Genomic DNA, 15,662 nt, shown 5'->3' on the forward strand with positions numbered 1-15,662 from the left:
TGTTGTTGTTGTTTGTTTGTTTGTTTTCTGGCAGCTGATTCCTTCACAGCTACTCATTTCCTACTCACTACATTGACATAATGACATAAAAGAATTTTCACTTCACCAAAACCCCTTATAGTTTTTTTCTTTCTTTTTTTTTTTTTCTTTTTTTTTTTTTTGTGCTTATGTATAAAACATAAAATAAAAATAACAGGAGCAATTGTTGAATGGAATCCTTTGCTTCTTTTTTTTTTTTTTTTTTTTTTTTCCCTGGTCTACTTAAGAAAAGTTATCTGGCTCAGGAATGAAACAAATATTTTTGATCTACTATCTACCAAAAAAAAGAGAGGTGGATTACTATGCTTTCAGGTTTGGGTATATTTTAATTAAATATAAATAAATATTATATAATATTTTATATTATATGTTAGAATATCATAAAATAATATACAGGCAGCAAGTTAGAACAACTCTTTACATCATTGGGATTGCTTGGGATATTCTAATACTGGGAAGTGTCATGCAGTGATTGTAGAGTACTGAAACCAGAGGGGAAAAAAAAAAAAAAGAATAAACTTTATGCAGGAATCAACCACAAACATCTACAAGGTATATCTACTTGGGCACATTCATTACTTACAACAACAAAATAAACAACCAAACTTCACCTATGCAAATCGTAATGTTTGATGAGTTAGGAGCACATAAGAAGGACAAAAGAGCACAAAGTGGTCCTTGCAGAAGAGGATATACATTTTTTACTTTACATTTGGGATCAATATTGTAGAATTATGTGTGGAGAAGAATCTTCAAGAAGAAGATTGGGAGTATCAGCTGTTACAAATGTCCATTTTTCAGAGGCTCAGTTTATGCTTAGGACCATAGAAAATAGATTACATAATGGCTTTTTGGAGAGCTGTTGTGTTCAGACTTATGGCTAACCAGAAAGGATATGTATGGGTACAGTGATCAGTTAAACTGGCATTTAAATAAGTTGCTAATAATGATGTAAAAAATAAAATAAAATAATAAAATAAAATAAAATAAATAAAATAAAATAATAAAATAAATAAAATAAAATAAATAAAATGAAATAAAATCTTGTTTTTTCTTGTCAGAAAGACCCAAGAAAAGTAGTGTATTCTAAGACTTATGGAACTCAAGGTCAATAACATAAGAAAATAGTGCATTTTTTTTTCCTTAATTTGTATTTTTACTCAGAGTTCTTTTAAATAATTTCTGTCATATTCAAACAACATAAATCTGTGAGGACATGGAGATTTTAAAATATTTATGCAATCATGTTTTGTGAATGACATACCTTTCTTTTTGAAAATGAAGACCAGATAAAGCTTTTGGGAAAAGAAGGCATTTAGGGGCATATGACAAAGAGTCATATATTTTTAGTAGAAGTTATATGAGATTTTTTTTTTTTTTGGACTTGGTTTGGAATAGGAATATTAGTGACTGATGATTACCTATTTGTTTGTAATTTTACTGAGATACTCCAAATATGCTACTGTGTTTACAGTAACTGTAAATTATAACTGCAATATAATTTCAGATTGATTGCACTATGTGCATATTTTCCCTTCCTTGGAAGTTTTTTTTCCCCAGGAGAGAAATAATAAATCGTGCAGGGTTTTTTTTTGTTTGTTTGTTTTTTCTTTTTCTTTTCTCCATAATTTGAAGCAATACTGCAATACTACAGAATTAATGAGATGCTGTTTAATTCATAATACTCAGTCATCAATTAATCTTGACCAATGTAAGATAAGAATCTCATTATTTATGTTGATGTCTCCATAAGAAAACCAAGGAAAGTATAATAACAAGATTAGAAGACATCAAGTATTTCATTGGTAAATACTGTATGTTTATTATTAAGCAAAAATTTAAATGAGAAATGATCTATCAGTTCAGTCTTACTAAAATTACATACAGTTAAGAATCTCCTAGTGTTTTAACTCTATTTATACAGTAAACTACCTATGCAGAAGTGCTTTCTGTGTTGAATTTTGGCTTTACCATCTCGGTGATAAATTTGTGGAAAAAAGAGAAAGTTTTCACTGAAGTCCTGATATCAATTCCATCAGAACCAATAGCAAATTTATGTCTTCTTAAGGTTTATAGGACTGTGACATTAATGAGATATGAAATTCTAGTGTTAATTTGACCTTTGTTCCACTGAATTTAATCAGGATTGTTCATGGGTTTGGCAAAGAATTAGGCCCATGGGGAAAGCTTTGGAAAATCATACTATTCCTCCGTCATTCATCTAGTTACCTGGGCCCCAAGGTGCAATGAGCTAGCATAAGAAGGGTGAAGACTACCTAAATTCTGTTTAAGCTACCTTAGCATCTTGTTTATTTTCCAATGACACAAGAAAACAATATACCATTTAAAAGAAAGGAAGAAAAGTTGATCCAAGGTCACTGACTGGTAAAGTGGTAAATATATATATAAAATAATAATGGTATATAGACTAATCTGGAGACAGAAACTTTAAGTTATTGCTTTAGCTGTTAGAAAGAAAACTTTGAAAGAAATTAGAAAATCTGTTGGGTCAGATTCTTGGATATGCTCACGTTGTAGCTCAGCTCTCATTGCCTAAAAGATGTGTAAGCCCAAATTGTACCCTGATACACAAGAGGGTCGGGCATGACAGTCAGTGTAGTACTTTATTTATGTAACAGATACTTTACTTATAAGTAAAGACATTCATGCAAATAGTATAGGAAGAATATCACTTTTATGAATTAATAGTTAATTTACCTATGCAATAGGTAATTACCTGACCTGATTTGTTGTCCTCTTGTTCCTCACATGTGTGGAGTAGTTACAAAACACTACTGCTTTGACTGGTAGAGTGAAAATATCTTACTGAAAATCTGGCACGGGATCGTTAGATTTTGAGTCAAATTTGTAAGGAACCGAGCAATCTGAAAGGCAACACAGCAACATACTATTTCTCCAGAAAGCTGTTGAGTTTATTTGTCATGGACTTCTAAGAGTATGACAACACTAAGCTTTTGTCAGATTAATAAGCGAGCAGATTAAAAACAAAACTAACAAACAAACAAAAGCAATCTGAAGTCATTGACTTTCTCCCCAGGTACACTGCAAAGTATATATTTTACTTCTCTTTCTTTGCTGTAAATATTTTATCCCATTCAAAATAAATGTTGTGTATAAGTCTAAGTTTTTACTGGGATGTGGAGAGATAACAGAGAACACTTTACATTTTGCTGTTAATACTCACAGTTTCCCAACACTGGTCTGTCACTGATTTTTATAGCAATTCTCTTGCTTTTATTTTTATTTTTTTTTAAATTAATGGTAATCTAGAAATATGCCTTTCATGCTTTAAACTCATTTCTAAGGTTTACTAAAAAGATAGGAAATCAAGCTCCAAGGCTCTCTTTGATTGAAGTCAACCTGAATTTCAAAATATTTTCAAGAATATTAAAAAAAAAACAACTTTTTTTCATAAACTGGCGGCGTACATATACCTACATGTAGGAGAGAGAAGAATGCATATAGATTCGAGAATTGCAGTTTAATTTTTCACTTATGTATAAATGCTTGTGTTCACATAATTACATGTACATAATGAAAGAACAAGGAACATTTTTAAAAGAATTTTAAGGTGCTCTGTGCATTGTTTAAATAACTCATGTCTTAACAAGAAAAAATCCTATGACATGAAAATAAAGCAAAGATGACTTATCCCATTTTTGTTTTTGATTTCAGTTCTTTAACTGAATCTGGAAAGTATATATAAGTATTTTGAAAAACAAAACAAAACAAAAGTGTTATTTGAAGAAAGGCCCTAAACTGCAGCAATTTAAAATCTAGTATCTTTTGATATTCAGTTTTGTCAGATTATGTCTCTTCTTCATACACAAGGCATTGATATAAAGTTCAATGACAGTTCTCCATAGCCTCTCTTCATTACACTGTCACTGTTGTATTAAACCATTTTCTCAAAACTTTTTTGACTCAAAAAGCAGTACATGTAGCATTTTTTAGTAAAATATTCCCCATTTCTTCCAGTCTTATATTTATTGTTTATTATGCAGCTGTTATGGAACTAGTGTGATTTTAGAAAGTTCAAGCCTTCACTGATGAGTGCACACTGGAAACTGTTTAGTTTTTACCTAAAAGCAATTCCTTTTTTCAAACTCTGTGCAGCACTCATCTTCTAGAATTCTGACTGTTTACTCTTATTAGAAGATTCAAAGAATTAAAAAAATCCATAACTCTTCAAAAGCATTTTAATATTTGAAATTAGACTTAAATAAAAACAATTCACTTTGTAATATTTACTCCAAAATTCCAAAATTTCAGACTACAGTTTTTAGTCATGAACATTTAGAAACTAATTGAAGTAATGCTTCCTCACTGAGTTTTATAATTATCCTATGTGAGATTGAAAAAATAAGGCCTGTTATTTCCTTGAAGCTGCAGATGTGGAAACATATTGCATACGATGAAATGGATTAATATCCCTTTATTTAATATTTGAGAATTTTCCCTAGGGTGTGTATGCGAAACTTAACAGAAATATGATTGCCTTTATGCTACAACTTTGTTCAACAGATTTTGAAAGGTGTTTGAAAAGCCTCCCCCAAAAGCAGTTTTTTAAAGAAAGTATTAAAGAGTATTAAAGATTAATTTTGAGACTACTGTCTGTAAAACAACGAAGACAGCAGTTGTATATAATATTCCCAGTTCTAAAAATAGAGAATGCCATGGCAACGTTATCTGTAAATGCTTGTATAGAAAAAAAATAAAGCATTTAATTGTGCAACTGTGAAAGGTAAATTAACATTTTAATATGTATATAAACCATTATAAAGAATACATCTTGCTATTTCAGACTTTTGGAAAAAATACTTGTCAGCTGATGTAGGGAAAAGGTTTAGTACTGAATTTCTCACAGTGCAATGCCAGTGTACCATACTATCATTTTCTCCATTACAACATACGACAGTAAAGAACTTTGCACTTACATCACAAGTGTATCTCTGTTTTATTAAAAACACCTGGGAAACCAGCATGTGAAGTATGTGTGTCTTGCCCCTGCATCATCAAAGCCTCTTGATGCCTGTATCATTATTTTTTTCCTTCAGTAACATGGTGATGAAAGCATAGCCAAAATGCCAAAGGAAGTGATTAGTCACCTCTTATTTTTCAGCATTTTGCAGACTACATCTGAATTACTGTGTCCTATCTGGGGGTTCCCAATACATGACAGATGTTGAGAAACTGGAACAAGTTCAGCAGATGACCTCCATGATGGTCAGGAGTTGGTGCACCTTCCCTGTGAAGAGAGGCATAGGGAGCTGGGCTTGTTTAGCCTGGAGAAGAGAAGTATCTTGGCTCCACCAAAAGTTCTGAAGGCAAGCAGGCAGCCCAGGAAGGTTGTCTAATCTCTCTGCATCCCTGGAGGTTTTCTAGACCCAGTCAGATACAACCCTGAGCTGTCTGGTCTGACCTCAGAGCTTAAAGCAGGCAGTTGGACAAGAGGTATCCTAAGGTCCCTTTCAACATGAACAAGTCTATGCTTCTGCTTCTTTCATGCTATATTATTGAATGATAACTTTTGCTTTAGCTTAATAGCTCACATTGAGTTGGTGTGTTGTTCTCTGGCAAGTAAAGAAAGAAGCATATAGAATTTTAATATATGTTAGAAATGTTTTCAACTACACTGTGAAATGAGTTTCAAATTGTGTGAGTAAAATGAAGAGATTAAATTGGTTCTTTATCAAGGGCTGGGTTTGACCAAAACTATATGAACATGCATGCTTTATTTAGCGAGTTTTTCTAAGTAGCAAACACAACCAGAATAAATCTAAAATTTTCTGATCTTCCTTGAAGGTATTTTTGACTTCCAGCTCACACCTGCTGAGTAACTAAACATCCCTTCTGATATCCGTCAGTATTTTGTCCCTCCCCAGCTTCAGTTCCTTGTTCCCTCTTTGTGCACCAGAATCCACATCACCTTCTCTTTTCCCTTTCCCTTCCTGAACTCAGACCAATGGATGTTCCTAGCTTTCTGGTGCTTTTCACTCTGAACTGCCGAACTGCCATTCTCCTTAATCTAGTGTCAGCTCAGGCACTGAAACCAAGTTCATAAATCCAACTATATCTGACTGATAGCTTGATAGAGTTTAGAGCAACTTACATTATTACAGTCTCCACCCAGCCCTCTGTGTAGCAGGAAGATGAGGCAGATACACCTGAGGTGGTCCAGCATAGAGATATCACAAGTTTGGCAACTGGGCTTGTGTTTGAACTTTAAGAGCTAGGAATTAATTCCTAGTTAAATATATATATATATATATTAAAATCAACACAATCAAGACACCAGCTGGGGAAGAAGCATGGAGGCACACACCAAAACATTTTAGACCTTGCCATAATTGAGAAAAGTTTTGTATATGACCTAACTAAATACTTTATTAGTTGTTCATTTTGGGGGCTGGATTATTATGAGCACATACACTTCCAGCCATTTAATGTTACAGAGGAGTCTTTGTGCTTTTGCCTCCTAACTCTTATATCTTCCTATCCCTAAATTATATTTCTTTGGAAAACTGCATGGAACCTGGCTCAGAGAGAAAATAAATACATGAAAAATGAGAAAAAAAAAAAGAGTAAGTTTAAACTTAAATAAGAAAAAGAAGGTAAAAGATCAAATTAGCAAATTAGAACAATACTGAATGCAGAATGAGATGTTAAGATTTAATTCAAGCACATAAAATCTTTAACACTGACAATGATTTTAACTCAAGGTGCTATTTTCCACTCACTACCTGTGGTTCAGAATAAGGGGACAGAAATAAAATTAGTGAAAATGAACCTGGAGGAAATGACTGCCATATCCCGAATAAGATAATTCAAGATTAATTAGATAGTGTCTTGAGGGATAAAGAACACAGAAATAGAATAGAGTTTGGATGAGCTCAGTAACCTATAGGTTTCCCAAAATGTATGTTTTGTAAGCACTCAAGGAATAGAACTTATTTCTAGCTTCAAGTGAGAAAGATGTTGAGCATTTATTTGATGCAAATGTTACTGTTTTTAACTGCACTGTTCAGGACTCTGGTTACAGAGCTTAAATATTACTTAGGCCTTGAGCTGAACAATTAATTCACAGTTAGCAATTTATTTGACAAATTTTATTTTCTTCCATGCATGAATTTTCTATGAAGAGACTATGATCTTTCTCTAATTTATTCAGTATTTAAAATTATTATCCAGATAATTTATTTGAATAATTCTTGGTTGGTAAATTGTTTGGAAGGAGATCATTTGAAATTATGTATGTTTAACATATGTCCTTGAAAAAACATTCCCCTATAGGTCTTCATTACTACTAAAAGATCTCTAATGCTTGTCAGCAGAGGTAAAAATATGGATTCAAATGTCTTTAGATGCTGTATATCTATAGAGATTTTTTCTCACTGTTTCACTGAATGTACTGATTTACCTCACCCAAGCAAACAGATTTTTGGTACTATTTTCTCTCATTTTTGTTGTGAAGTAACTCAGGGACACTCGGAATTTCATGGGAATTTTATGAAACTCATAGGGAAGAATTCAAACATGGCATCATGCAACATCATCTAAACAGTTCTTGGAAAGTAATCGAAAAAATCTACTCCATGCACATCTATGTATCTTAACAGCAGAACACACATAAAAATCATTTTATAATTATATGATATTAAAATCTCTGTATATTTTACCTCTTTATAGACTTTTTTTTTAAATTTAAATATATTTTTAATTTGAACATCAAGTGATTTTGTGTTCAGAACACAGCATGCCTCTTGTTGAGAAAGAACAGGTCAGAAATACTCTTATGTCTCGACAGAGGAAAGATCTCAGACTAGCTGTCTCCACTTGAGTCTTCTAATCTAGTGCTCATTGCACAAGAAGAAAACAATTAAAAAAATGAGTTTGTACAAAATAGAGTGGCCATCCTTTTTTTTTTTTTTTTCCAAAATCTTGGAAGTGTGATACAGAAATATGAATCTTTGTGGGATGATCAGGTGTGTTATAGTTTGTATAAGCAAAGAATTGAACTACTGGAAAAAAAAAAAAAAAGCAAGAATCAGCACAACAGCACCTTCAGCCATGTTTCAGAAACAGAAATTCTTTCTCTCTTTCTCTCTCTCTCTTTTTTTTTTTTTTCTCCAATAAATCAAATCTCTATCTCCAAGGAAAGATCCTAGACTGTATATTTCAATCTGGCAGAGACTTCTTTTTCTGCATCATTAACAGACTAGACAAGGCCACCTTGTAGCTTAGAGTGCTACATTTTTACAAATTTAATTAAAATTTCTTTAAGTGAAGTTTTAGTTAGTTTTAGTTAAAACTCATGGTTTTCTAAAACAACTAAAAATTACAAATGAAACTAAGCATCTAAGTTACTAAAGCATCTAAGACCTAGCTCCTGATCTGGAAGTTCTCTTGATCTACAGTCAGTTCAGTTCATGTACAAGATATGTTAAAAGTCACTGCTGATTGCATTATAATAATAAAAAATACAATTATTAAACTGTATTTTCATTTATATGTTGGTATGTATTATGTATCAACTTGAAACAGTAGCAAAAATGTTTTAACATCTTCCTTCTTATCATTAATGTAATTTCCTCCTTTCTAGCCATGCCATACCACAAAAGAATGAGGGAAGTGTTTAGACATCATCACACTGTTTAAACAAAACCATTATAACTCCTCACTCTGCATTCTCCATAGAGGCTACACCACAGGGTGGGTTTTTTTTTTTTCATTTTTTTTCTTTTTGTTTTTTGGGGGGCACAGGAAACCATGGGACTCAAGAACTTTGTACAATCTTCAGTATTTCTCTACTTAATTCTCAGCACAACTGTGTGGTAAAATCAACATGGCAGGTTATTCCTCACTGTATCAAAGCCTTCCTTTAGTATTCTACAGATTAATGTTCAGCATCTTCAGCAACTTCTCTTGGTAAAATTTTAGTCACTTCAATCAGACTCTTGCAAAGCCTTTTCTGCTTTGGCTTTGTGTTATAGATGCAATTGTCAAAAACAGCAAAATTGAATGTAAGGCTATTTTGAAAAAAAAAAAGTTAAAAAGTCTGTAAAAGAGTTAAGAAATTGTCTTCTTCTTATGATTGAAACATATGTTCATGTAAGACCTGAATGGTATTTCTTTAAAATTCCATATTTCAGTGCAATAGTAAAATCACTATACAGTACAGATTCAGCAATCAATATTTTAGCATACAGCTTTGACAAATTGTTTCTTCCTGCTTCCAATTTGTATCTTAAAGAGGAGTCTAGACCATAGAGTTCACTGTGTTCAAGTAGTACAGCAATTAGCTGCTCTGACAAGTTTCAGCAGTATCAAAAATCAAAGTTTTCAAGAGAAAATAATCTAGCTTAGAAAATTTGTCAAGAAGAAAGTTAATGAAAGGCCTTGAGAATTATGTATGCATAATATTAATCTCAATTTAGATTAAACACATTAAATAAGTACAAAAAAGAGTATAGCCTCTGGACAGGACAGACAATAATATCTTTTGATGCAAGTTACTGAAAAAAAAAATCAACCTAAAATTGTTAAATGAATAATACCACATATTCTGATCTCTTTTTAAAAATAGATTTTCACCTCCCAGGAATTTGGTTGAAGGGGTTGGTCTGAGCTAGAGGAATGGCAAGGTCCGCTGGATTCCTCTCTCTACTTATGTTTTTTTAAGAAATTTGTTATTATAGTCTTTTTAACTGGGATTAGTCCAGGCTTTTAAATACCATTATGCTGAAATGAGAAAAACAGTTCTCAAAGTTGCAGAAGCTGCAGTTCTTGGCTATGGGTTGACCTTGGTCAGCTGTCAGCTGCCCACCCAGCCTCTCTCTTACTCCCCCTCCTAAACAGTACAGGGGGAGAAAAAAAGATGAAAAAGCTAATTAGAATGGATTTTGATGAGAAATAAATACAAAAACTAAAACGCCTTCCTGCCTGTCTCCCAGACCCCCAGACTTTTTCCCAGGCTCAGTTACACTCCTTTATTCTCAAATTCTTTACCTCCCGCACTGCAAGTGGCTCAGGAGAATGGGGAAAGGGTGCAGGGAAATAGGGAAATGGTGGTTATTGTTCTGTTAGAACTCTGCTCTGCTGTTCCTTTTTCCTCACAGTATCCCCCCAATGCAGCATAGGTCCTTCCCATGGGATGCAGTCCTTCAGAATAAACCTGCTCCACTGTGGGCTCTATGGGCTGCAGTTCCCTCAGGAAATGTCCACCTCCTCTGGCATGGGGTCCTCCATGGGCTGCAGTGTGGATATCTGCTTCAGTGTGGTTCTTTCCACAGGCTGCAGGGAAATCTATGCTTTGATGTTTGGAACACCTCCTCTCTCCCTTACTTTTCTGACCTTGGTGTCCATAAGGTTGCGTCTCCTACATTTTTTTTTTTCTCCAGCACTTTTGTCCTTTTTTAAGTAGTTATTAACAGAGGACCTTCCAGTTTGGCTGATAAGCTCAGCCGTTTGCTGTGGTGGGGCCTTGCAGCTGCCTGGAACTGGCTGTGTCCAGCACAGTGCAGGCCCTGGCCTCTTCTCACACAAAACACCCTGCAGCACTGGACACTGACACCCAATGACACAGAGGCATTCATTAACACTGAACTACCTGGACCTACCAAAAGTGGAAGACAATAACGTAGACCTGATTCTGTAGTCAACAGAAACCCCAAAGCCATTACAGAGGACTCATATTATGCCTCTTCTCTAACCAAACCGGTGAAGAGCACCTGCCTTACTCTCCCAATGGTATATAGAATCATAGAATCATCAAGGTTGGAAAAGACCTTCAAGATCATCTGGTCCAACCATCGCCCTACTGACAATGTCACCCACTAAACCATGTCCCTAAGCACCAGGTCCAAACTTTCCTTGAACACACCCAGGGACAGTGACTCCACCACCTCCCTGGGCGACCTGTTTCAATGCCTGACTGCTCCTTCTGAGAAGAAACGTCTCCTAATCTCCAACCTGAACCTCCCCTGGCGCAACTTGAGGCCATGTCTTTCAATCCCTATGCCTTGAGTCCTTGATACTAAGTGGAGTTATTCTGAAGACTGATTTTTCCTCAGCTGTGAAGCATTTTGGTGACCAGACTCTTGCAAAAGCTGCGGCTGAATTCTTAAGGAGAATTTGAGAGCACTCCTCCACCTGCATCATCAAATGTGAAATGAAAAGGTCTGCCACAATTTGACAGCATACTTTCAGGAAGTAAGAACAACGCTTACAGGTTGTTACTCTTAAGTTGGGAGAAACCTTTCCGTTTGCCAAACATCCTCAATTTTGTAGTATTCGTCTTTTGATGCATACTAAGAGATAAGGTGGTTTCCAGGAGCAGAGTATGATACTTCATATCATAAAAAAATATCTTTATATCATGGAAAAAATATCTTCATATCATGGGAAAAAAAAAAAAAAAAAGACATTCCTAATATGAAATTTGACCTGTAACTCTCAGAACAGTGTCACTTCCGTTAATATGGTCTGAAATCTAACAAGGTTAATGTATAAATATGTTTGGTTTGGGTGCCATTGTCATGCCTTTCACTCCTATTGAGTGAAATACTCCTTTAGAGAATCATTTCATGACTTCATGTATGGTACACTGATAAATGTTTAGCAGACTACCAGAGAGTGGATTTTACTTTTCATGAAAAATGAAGAAAATCTCTGGGAGATGGCATACCTAATGGAGAAATGAAGAAAACCAATTTGCAGCGAATATGAGTCTGAAGATTTCCTGTTGTTAACCTGTCCACTAAACTGGGGAAGAGAAGCTGCTTTACTTGTGTAAGTATTTCCAGTATGTTCGGCACAACCAGGACTGGAAAACGTGTGACAGTGATTTGGTAACACTTCTCAGTAGAGCCTGGGTGTTTTTCAAAATTGTTGTCTTTCCTCAATAGAAAATGAAAAGTCAAGTGCTATTATTCTTTTATGTGATTTTAGGCCTTTAGGTGACTTGCAGTGAATATCCATTTCCTGCTCCTCAGTTGCTTGAGGAGTAAAATTTTCTTCTGGGCAATGTGGTGTTAGTTCATATGGACCAACACAAGATTTTATTTTGAAAAAAAATAAATACTTTCATTTGTGCTTGAAGCAGAAGATTCACTTGTAGTTTTCAATAGAATATAATTTGTGATTTATTTTAGATTGTAGGCCAAGGACTTGTACTTTACACATTGAAGACATAACATAATTTCATATTTTTCCCCTAATTCCTCAGACAGTGTAATGTCTGTATTAATTTTCTATCATTTAAAGTTAGTTCACTGTAAACTGAAGGCACCCAAAACCTTTTTCTTTCACGAAAAACAAAAATACCATTGTCAAACATACCTGTTACTGTGATAAAGAGAAAAAAGTCACATCTTTCTTTTTTCTCTTTGGGTTTCCAGAATATCATCAGCCAGTTCCTCTAGTGCCTTAATCTACTATGCACTTGTCCAAAGTGGGATTAAAAGGACTGGTGACAGTCACTTTACACAGGTGTGGATTACCCTACAAAGTACAAAGAGTAATGTAAAGTCAGTAACAGAGTTTGAGCTTTATTGAAAACGTGAAGCTAAACTGGGGACCTGTTTTATATCTCTCCCATTTTAAAAGATAAGGTTAACATAAACCCTAGCTCAATTATTATCCAAAGAATTTCTAAACTTTTCTAGATAGATTTTACATTTAGCAAATGAACCTAATACAAACCCTTGCTCTTGGTTCACTAGCATAAGAGCAGTTCCAAAATATTTTTCATTGGATTGGTATAACTCAGTATTGGTATAATACAGACATGCTCAGAGTTATATTTGCAGGACAAATTTGAGGAAAGTAGTATTGAGAAATATGTTTTGCACCAAATTATAATTCATTTATCTACATATATTTCTTATGAATTTCACCTTTGGCTCATACGAGATGACAGAGTGGATATTTCTTCAGATTAAAATTACATTTATGATTCTTTACACTACCAAGGAAGGGATCTACCTCCTAAATAAATCACTGAGGTGTTTTTAAAGGAATGGAAATGTATTGGGCCCTAGGTGTTTTATAAAATATATAAAAATTAAATTACATGTGAAATTGTAAGTGAAAGGAGTCCACAGATGTTTGAAAAATAGAAGGTTGCCCAACAATACCTGAAGTTTACTGATTGCTTTGTCAAAGACACATATTGCCCTTTGGGAAAAAATTGTCAGCTATGCCTTCCAGTCTGGATTCAGCACTTAACTAAGGCTGTTTTTAAGAGCCCCTTGTGTAGGTGAGGGGGGAAAGGTGAGGCAATATCTCATGGTGCTCTGAGGACAAGTCTGAAGAGTGTTAACATCCCTAGATATACAACATGTTATTTTGCAGGTACACAATAATAAAAAAGAACCCATCTGAGCTATCAAACAGCTGCAGAAGTGAGATCCTTGAGATTTGTTACTTTCATAAAGCTTGGCCTGATTCACCAGAGGTTGACAGTGTAATACATTGTAATGTTATGTCTGGATGGAAATATTTTTGGACTGCAAAATTCTAAGTCTTAAAACTAATGATAACACATAGGAGAATGAATGAGATTCTTCAGAAATCAAAATAGTATTAGTATGTGCCCTAACATTACGGAAGATGAGAAATACAAATCTATGTTTTTATAACATGCTCTTCACATTGAGGTAATCAAAATCAATCAATCAAAATTGTATCTCTGTATGGTTGAACCGCTCCTTCTCATGCCTGAAATTGTTTGGGATCACTCAAACTGTAGGAGACCTCTATTTTCTTTCTTTTTTTTTTTTTTTTTTCCTCTTATTTCCATGTAAGTAAAACCAGGGTAAACAGAAATAATGGCAGAAACCTATAATATTCACCTCATGTCCTTTCTCAGCTGACTGCTTTCTTTGAAACCTCTGGCTATGCCCTTTAAACAAGTTCTGAAAAAAAAAGGTAATGTCTACACTTCCTCAAAAGCTACTGCCCTCTATGTTCCTTTTATTCTAATAAAGATACAACATAAGCACAAAACAAGAAAAAAACAGTCAGAATGTAGAGCTTTGTTTTCCACCACAACACCTGCAATGGCTCGTTTATTTTTCAGAATATTTTTCTTGCTTCACCTGGAAACAATTGCCAAGAAATAAAAACTAAATAAAACATTAATAGGTCACAGAAACTTTCAGAAGCCAGTCTTTTCTCCTTCAAAATAGCTGCTGTCCAGTGCTTGCTATTGATGTCTGCTGTGTGCATGGTTCGCATGTTTGAATGCCCTGCTGGCTTACAACAGCAGAGCAGCAGGTCGAGCAGAAGGAGAGTATGACTTACATAAAGGCACTAGCCAAACAAAGCTGTTTGGTCTAATTACAAGCTTACAAGAACTGAAAGTAATTCCTGTAAATATATAGGTTAAGTTTCTGGAAGTATAAAGAATTCATCACACTTTAAGAAGTGAAAAAAGTTCACTTCTTTTTAACAAGTTATTACTATTATTATATTCATCCATGAATAAAGGATTTATTTACAAAATATTTTGAAGATGAAGTACAACACTGCATACACCTGTACTTTTAATAATGGACACAATCATTTTTCATATTTGCAATGATTTCCATCCATTTGTATCCTCTACAGGGGCTTATCTATTCTATGGGGTTTATCTAATCATGCTTGCTTAGATAATTACTAAACATTTTTGACCTTTTAAAGAAAATATATACAGAAAAAAATATCGATTTCTATTACAAAAATCACACTAACTTCGAACAGTTAATTGCTTGCTTCTTTTGAGATATGATTTAGTAGCTTAGTGGGTAGTGTTGGAGACAAGAGGACGGTTGGACTAGATGACCTTGTAGGTCCTTTCCAACCTTGTGTTTCTATGATTGTATGATTTGTTTGTGTCCAATTTCCCACTGAATTTCTATAACTTTGTATTACATAATTCATTTAAGTGAAAACATTTTCAGCATTCTTTTATAATTCTCAAGTGATGCTGGTCCTTTTAGCTATATTATATTTCTTCTTGCAATTTTCACATAGTAAATACTCTAAAAAGTTAAACGATATTGAACTTGAACAATGTACTATATCATTTTCTAAACTAACCTCTCAGAATCAAAATTTGCTATCTTGAAACTCTCTCAGCTTTGCTTTTTATTTCTCACTGTTCTTCTGAATTGTTAACGATGAAGCATAATGTCGTATAACATAAATTGTAATGATACTGGCTAGTAGCTGTATCTGTATAGAATCATGGAATCAGAATCTTTTAGGTTGGAAAAGACTTCCGAGATCATCTAGTCCAACCTTTAACCTAGCACTGACAAATTCACCATTAAACCATGTCACTAAGCACCACATCGACACATTTTTTGAAAATGATGGTGAGTCAACTGCTTCCCTGGGCAACCTGTTGCAATACTTCACAAGCCTTTCAGTGAAGAAATTTTTCCTAATATCCAATATGAAAAATATGTTCATCTTTTCATAGTAACAGCAGAGGTTAAAATCATATCTTTCTTCCTTGAATGCTTCTACAGTTTTAGTTAAAAATTGAGTTTAGGTGTTGTTTGGTACGATTTACAGTTATAAAGGTATAATTTTCAGTGTATTCAATGCAGAAC

At 34.1% G+C, this 15,662-nt stretch overlaps 1 long non-coding RNA gene across 2 annotated transcripts in view; it reads right to left on the reverse strand.

Annotated features, from left to right (window-relative positions):
* Positions 1-12,557, reverse strand: part of LOC310883608 — a 73,452-nt gene extending 60,895 nt beyond the window's left edge. For both annotated transcript variants that reach the window (XR_014573605.1, XR_014573606.1), the window contains exon 1: positions 12,400-12,557. This is a non-coding gene — a long non-coding RNA (uncharacterized lncRNA). The remainder of the gene's footprint in view (positions 1-12,399) is intronic.
* Between the last annotated feature and the right edge of the window lie 3,105 nt (positions 12,558-15,662).

Source organism: Anser anser, assembly GCF_964211835.1.
Source record: "Anser anser genome assembly, chromosome: 1".
NCBI classification, from domain to species: Eukaryota; Metazoa; Chordata; class Aves; order Anseriformes; family Anatidae; genus Anser; species Anser anser.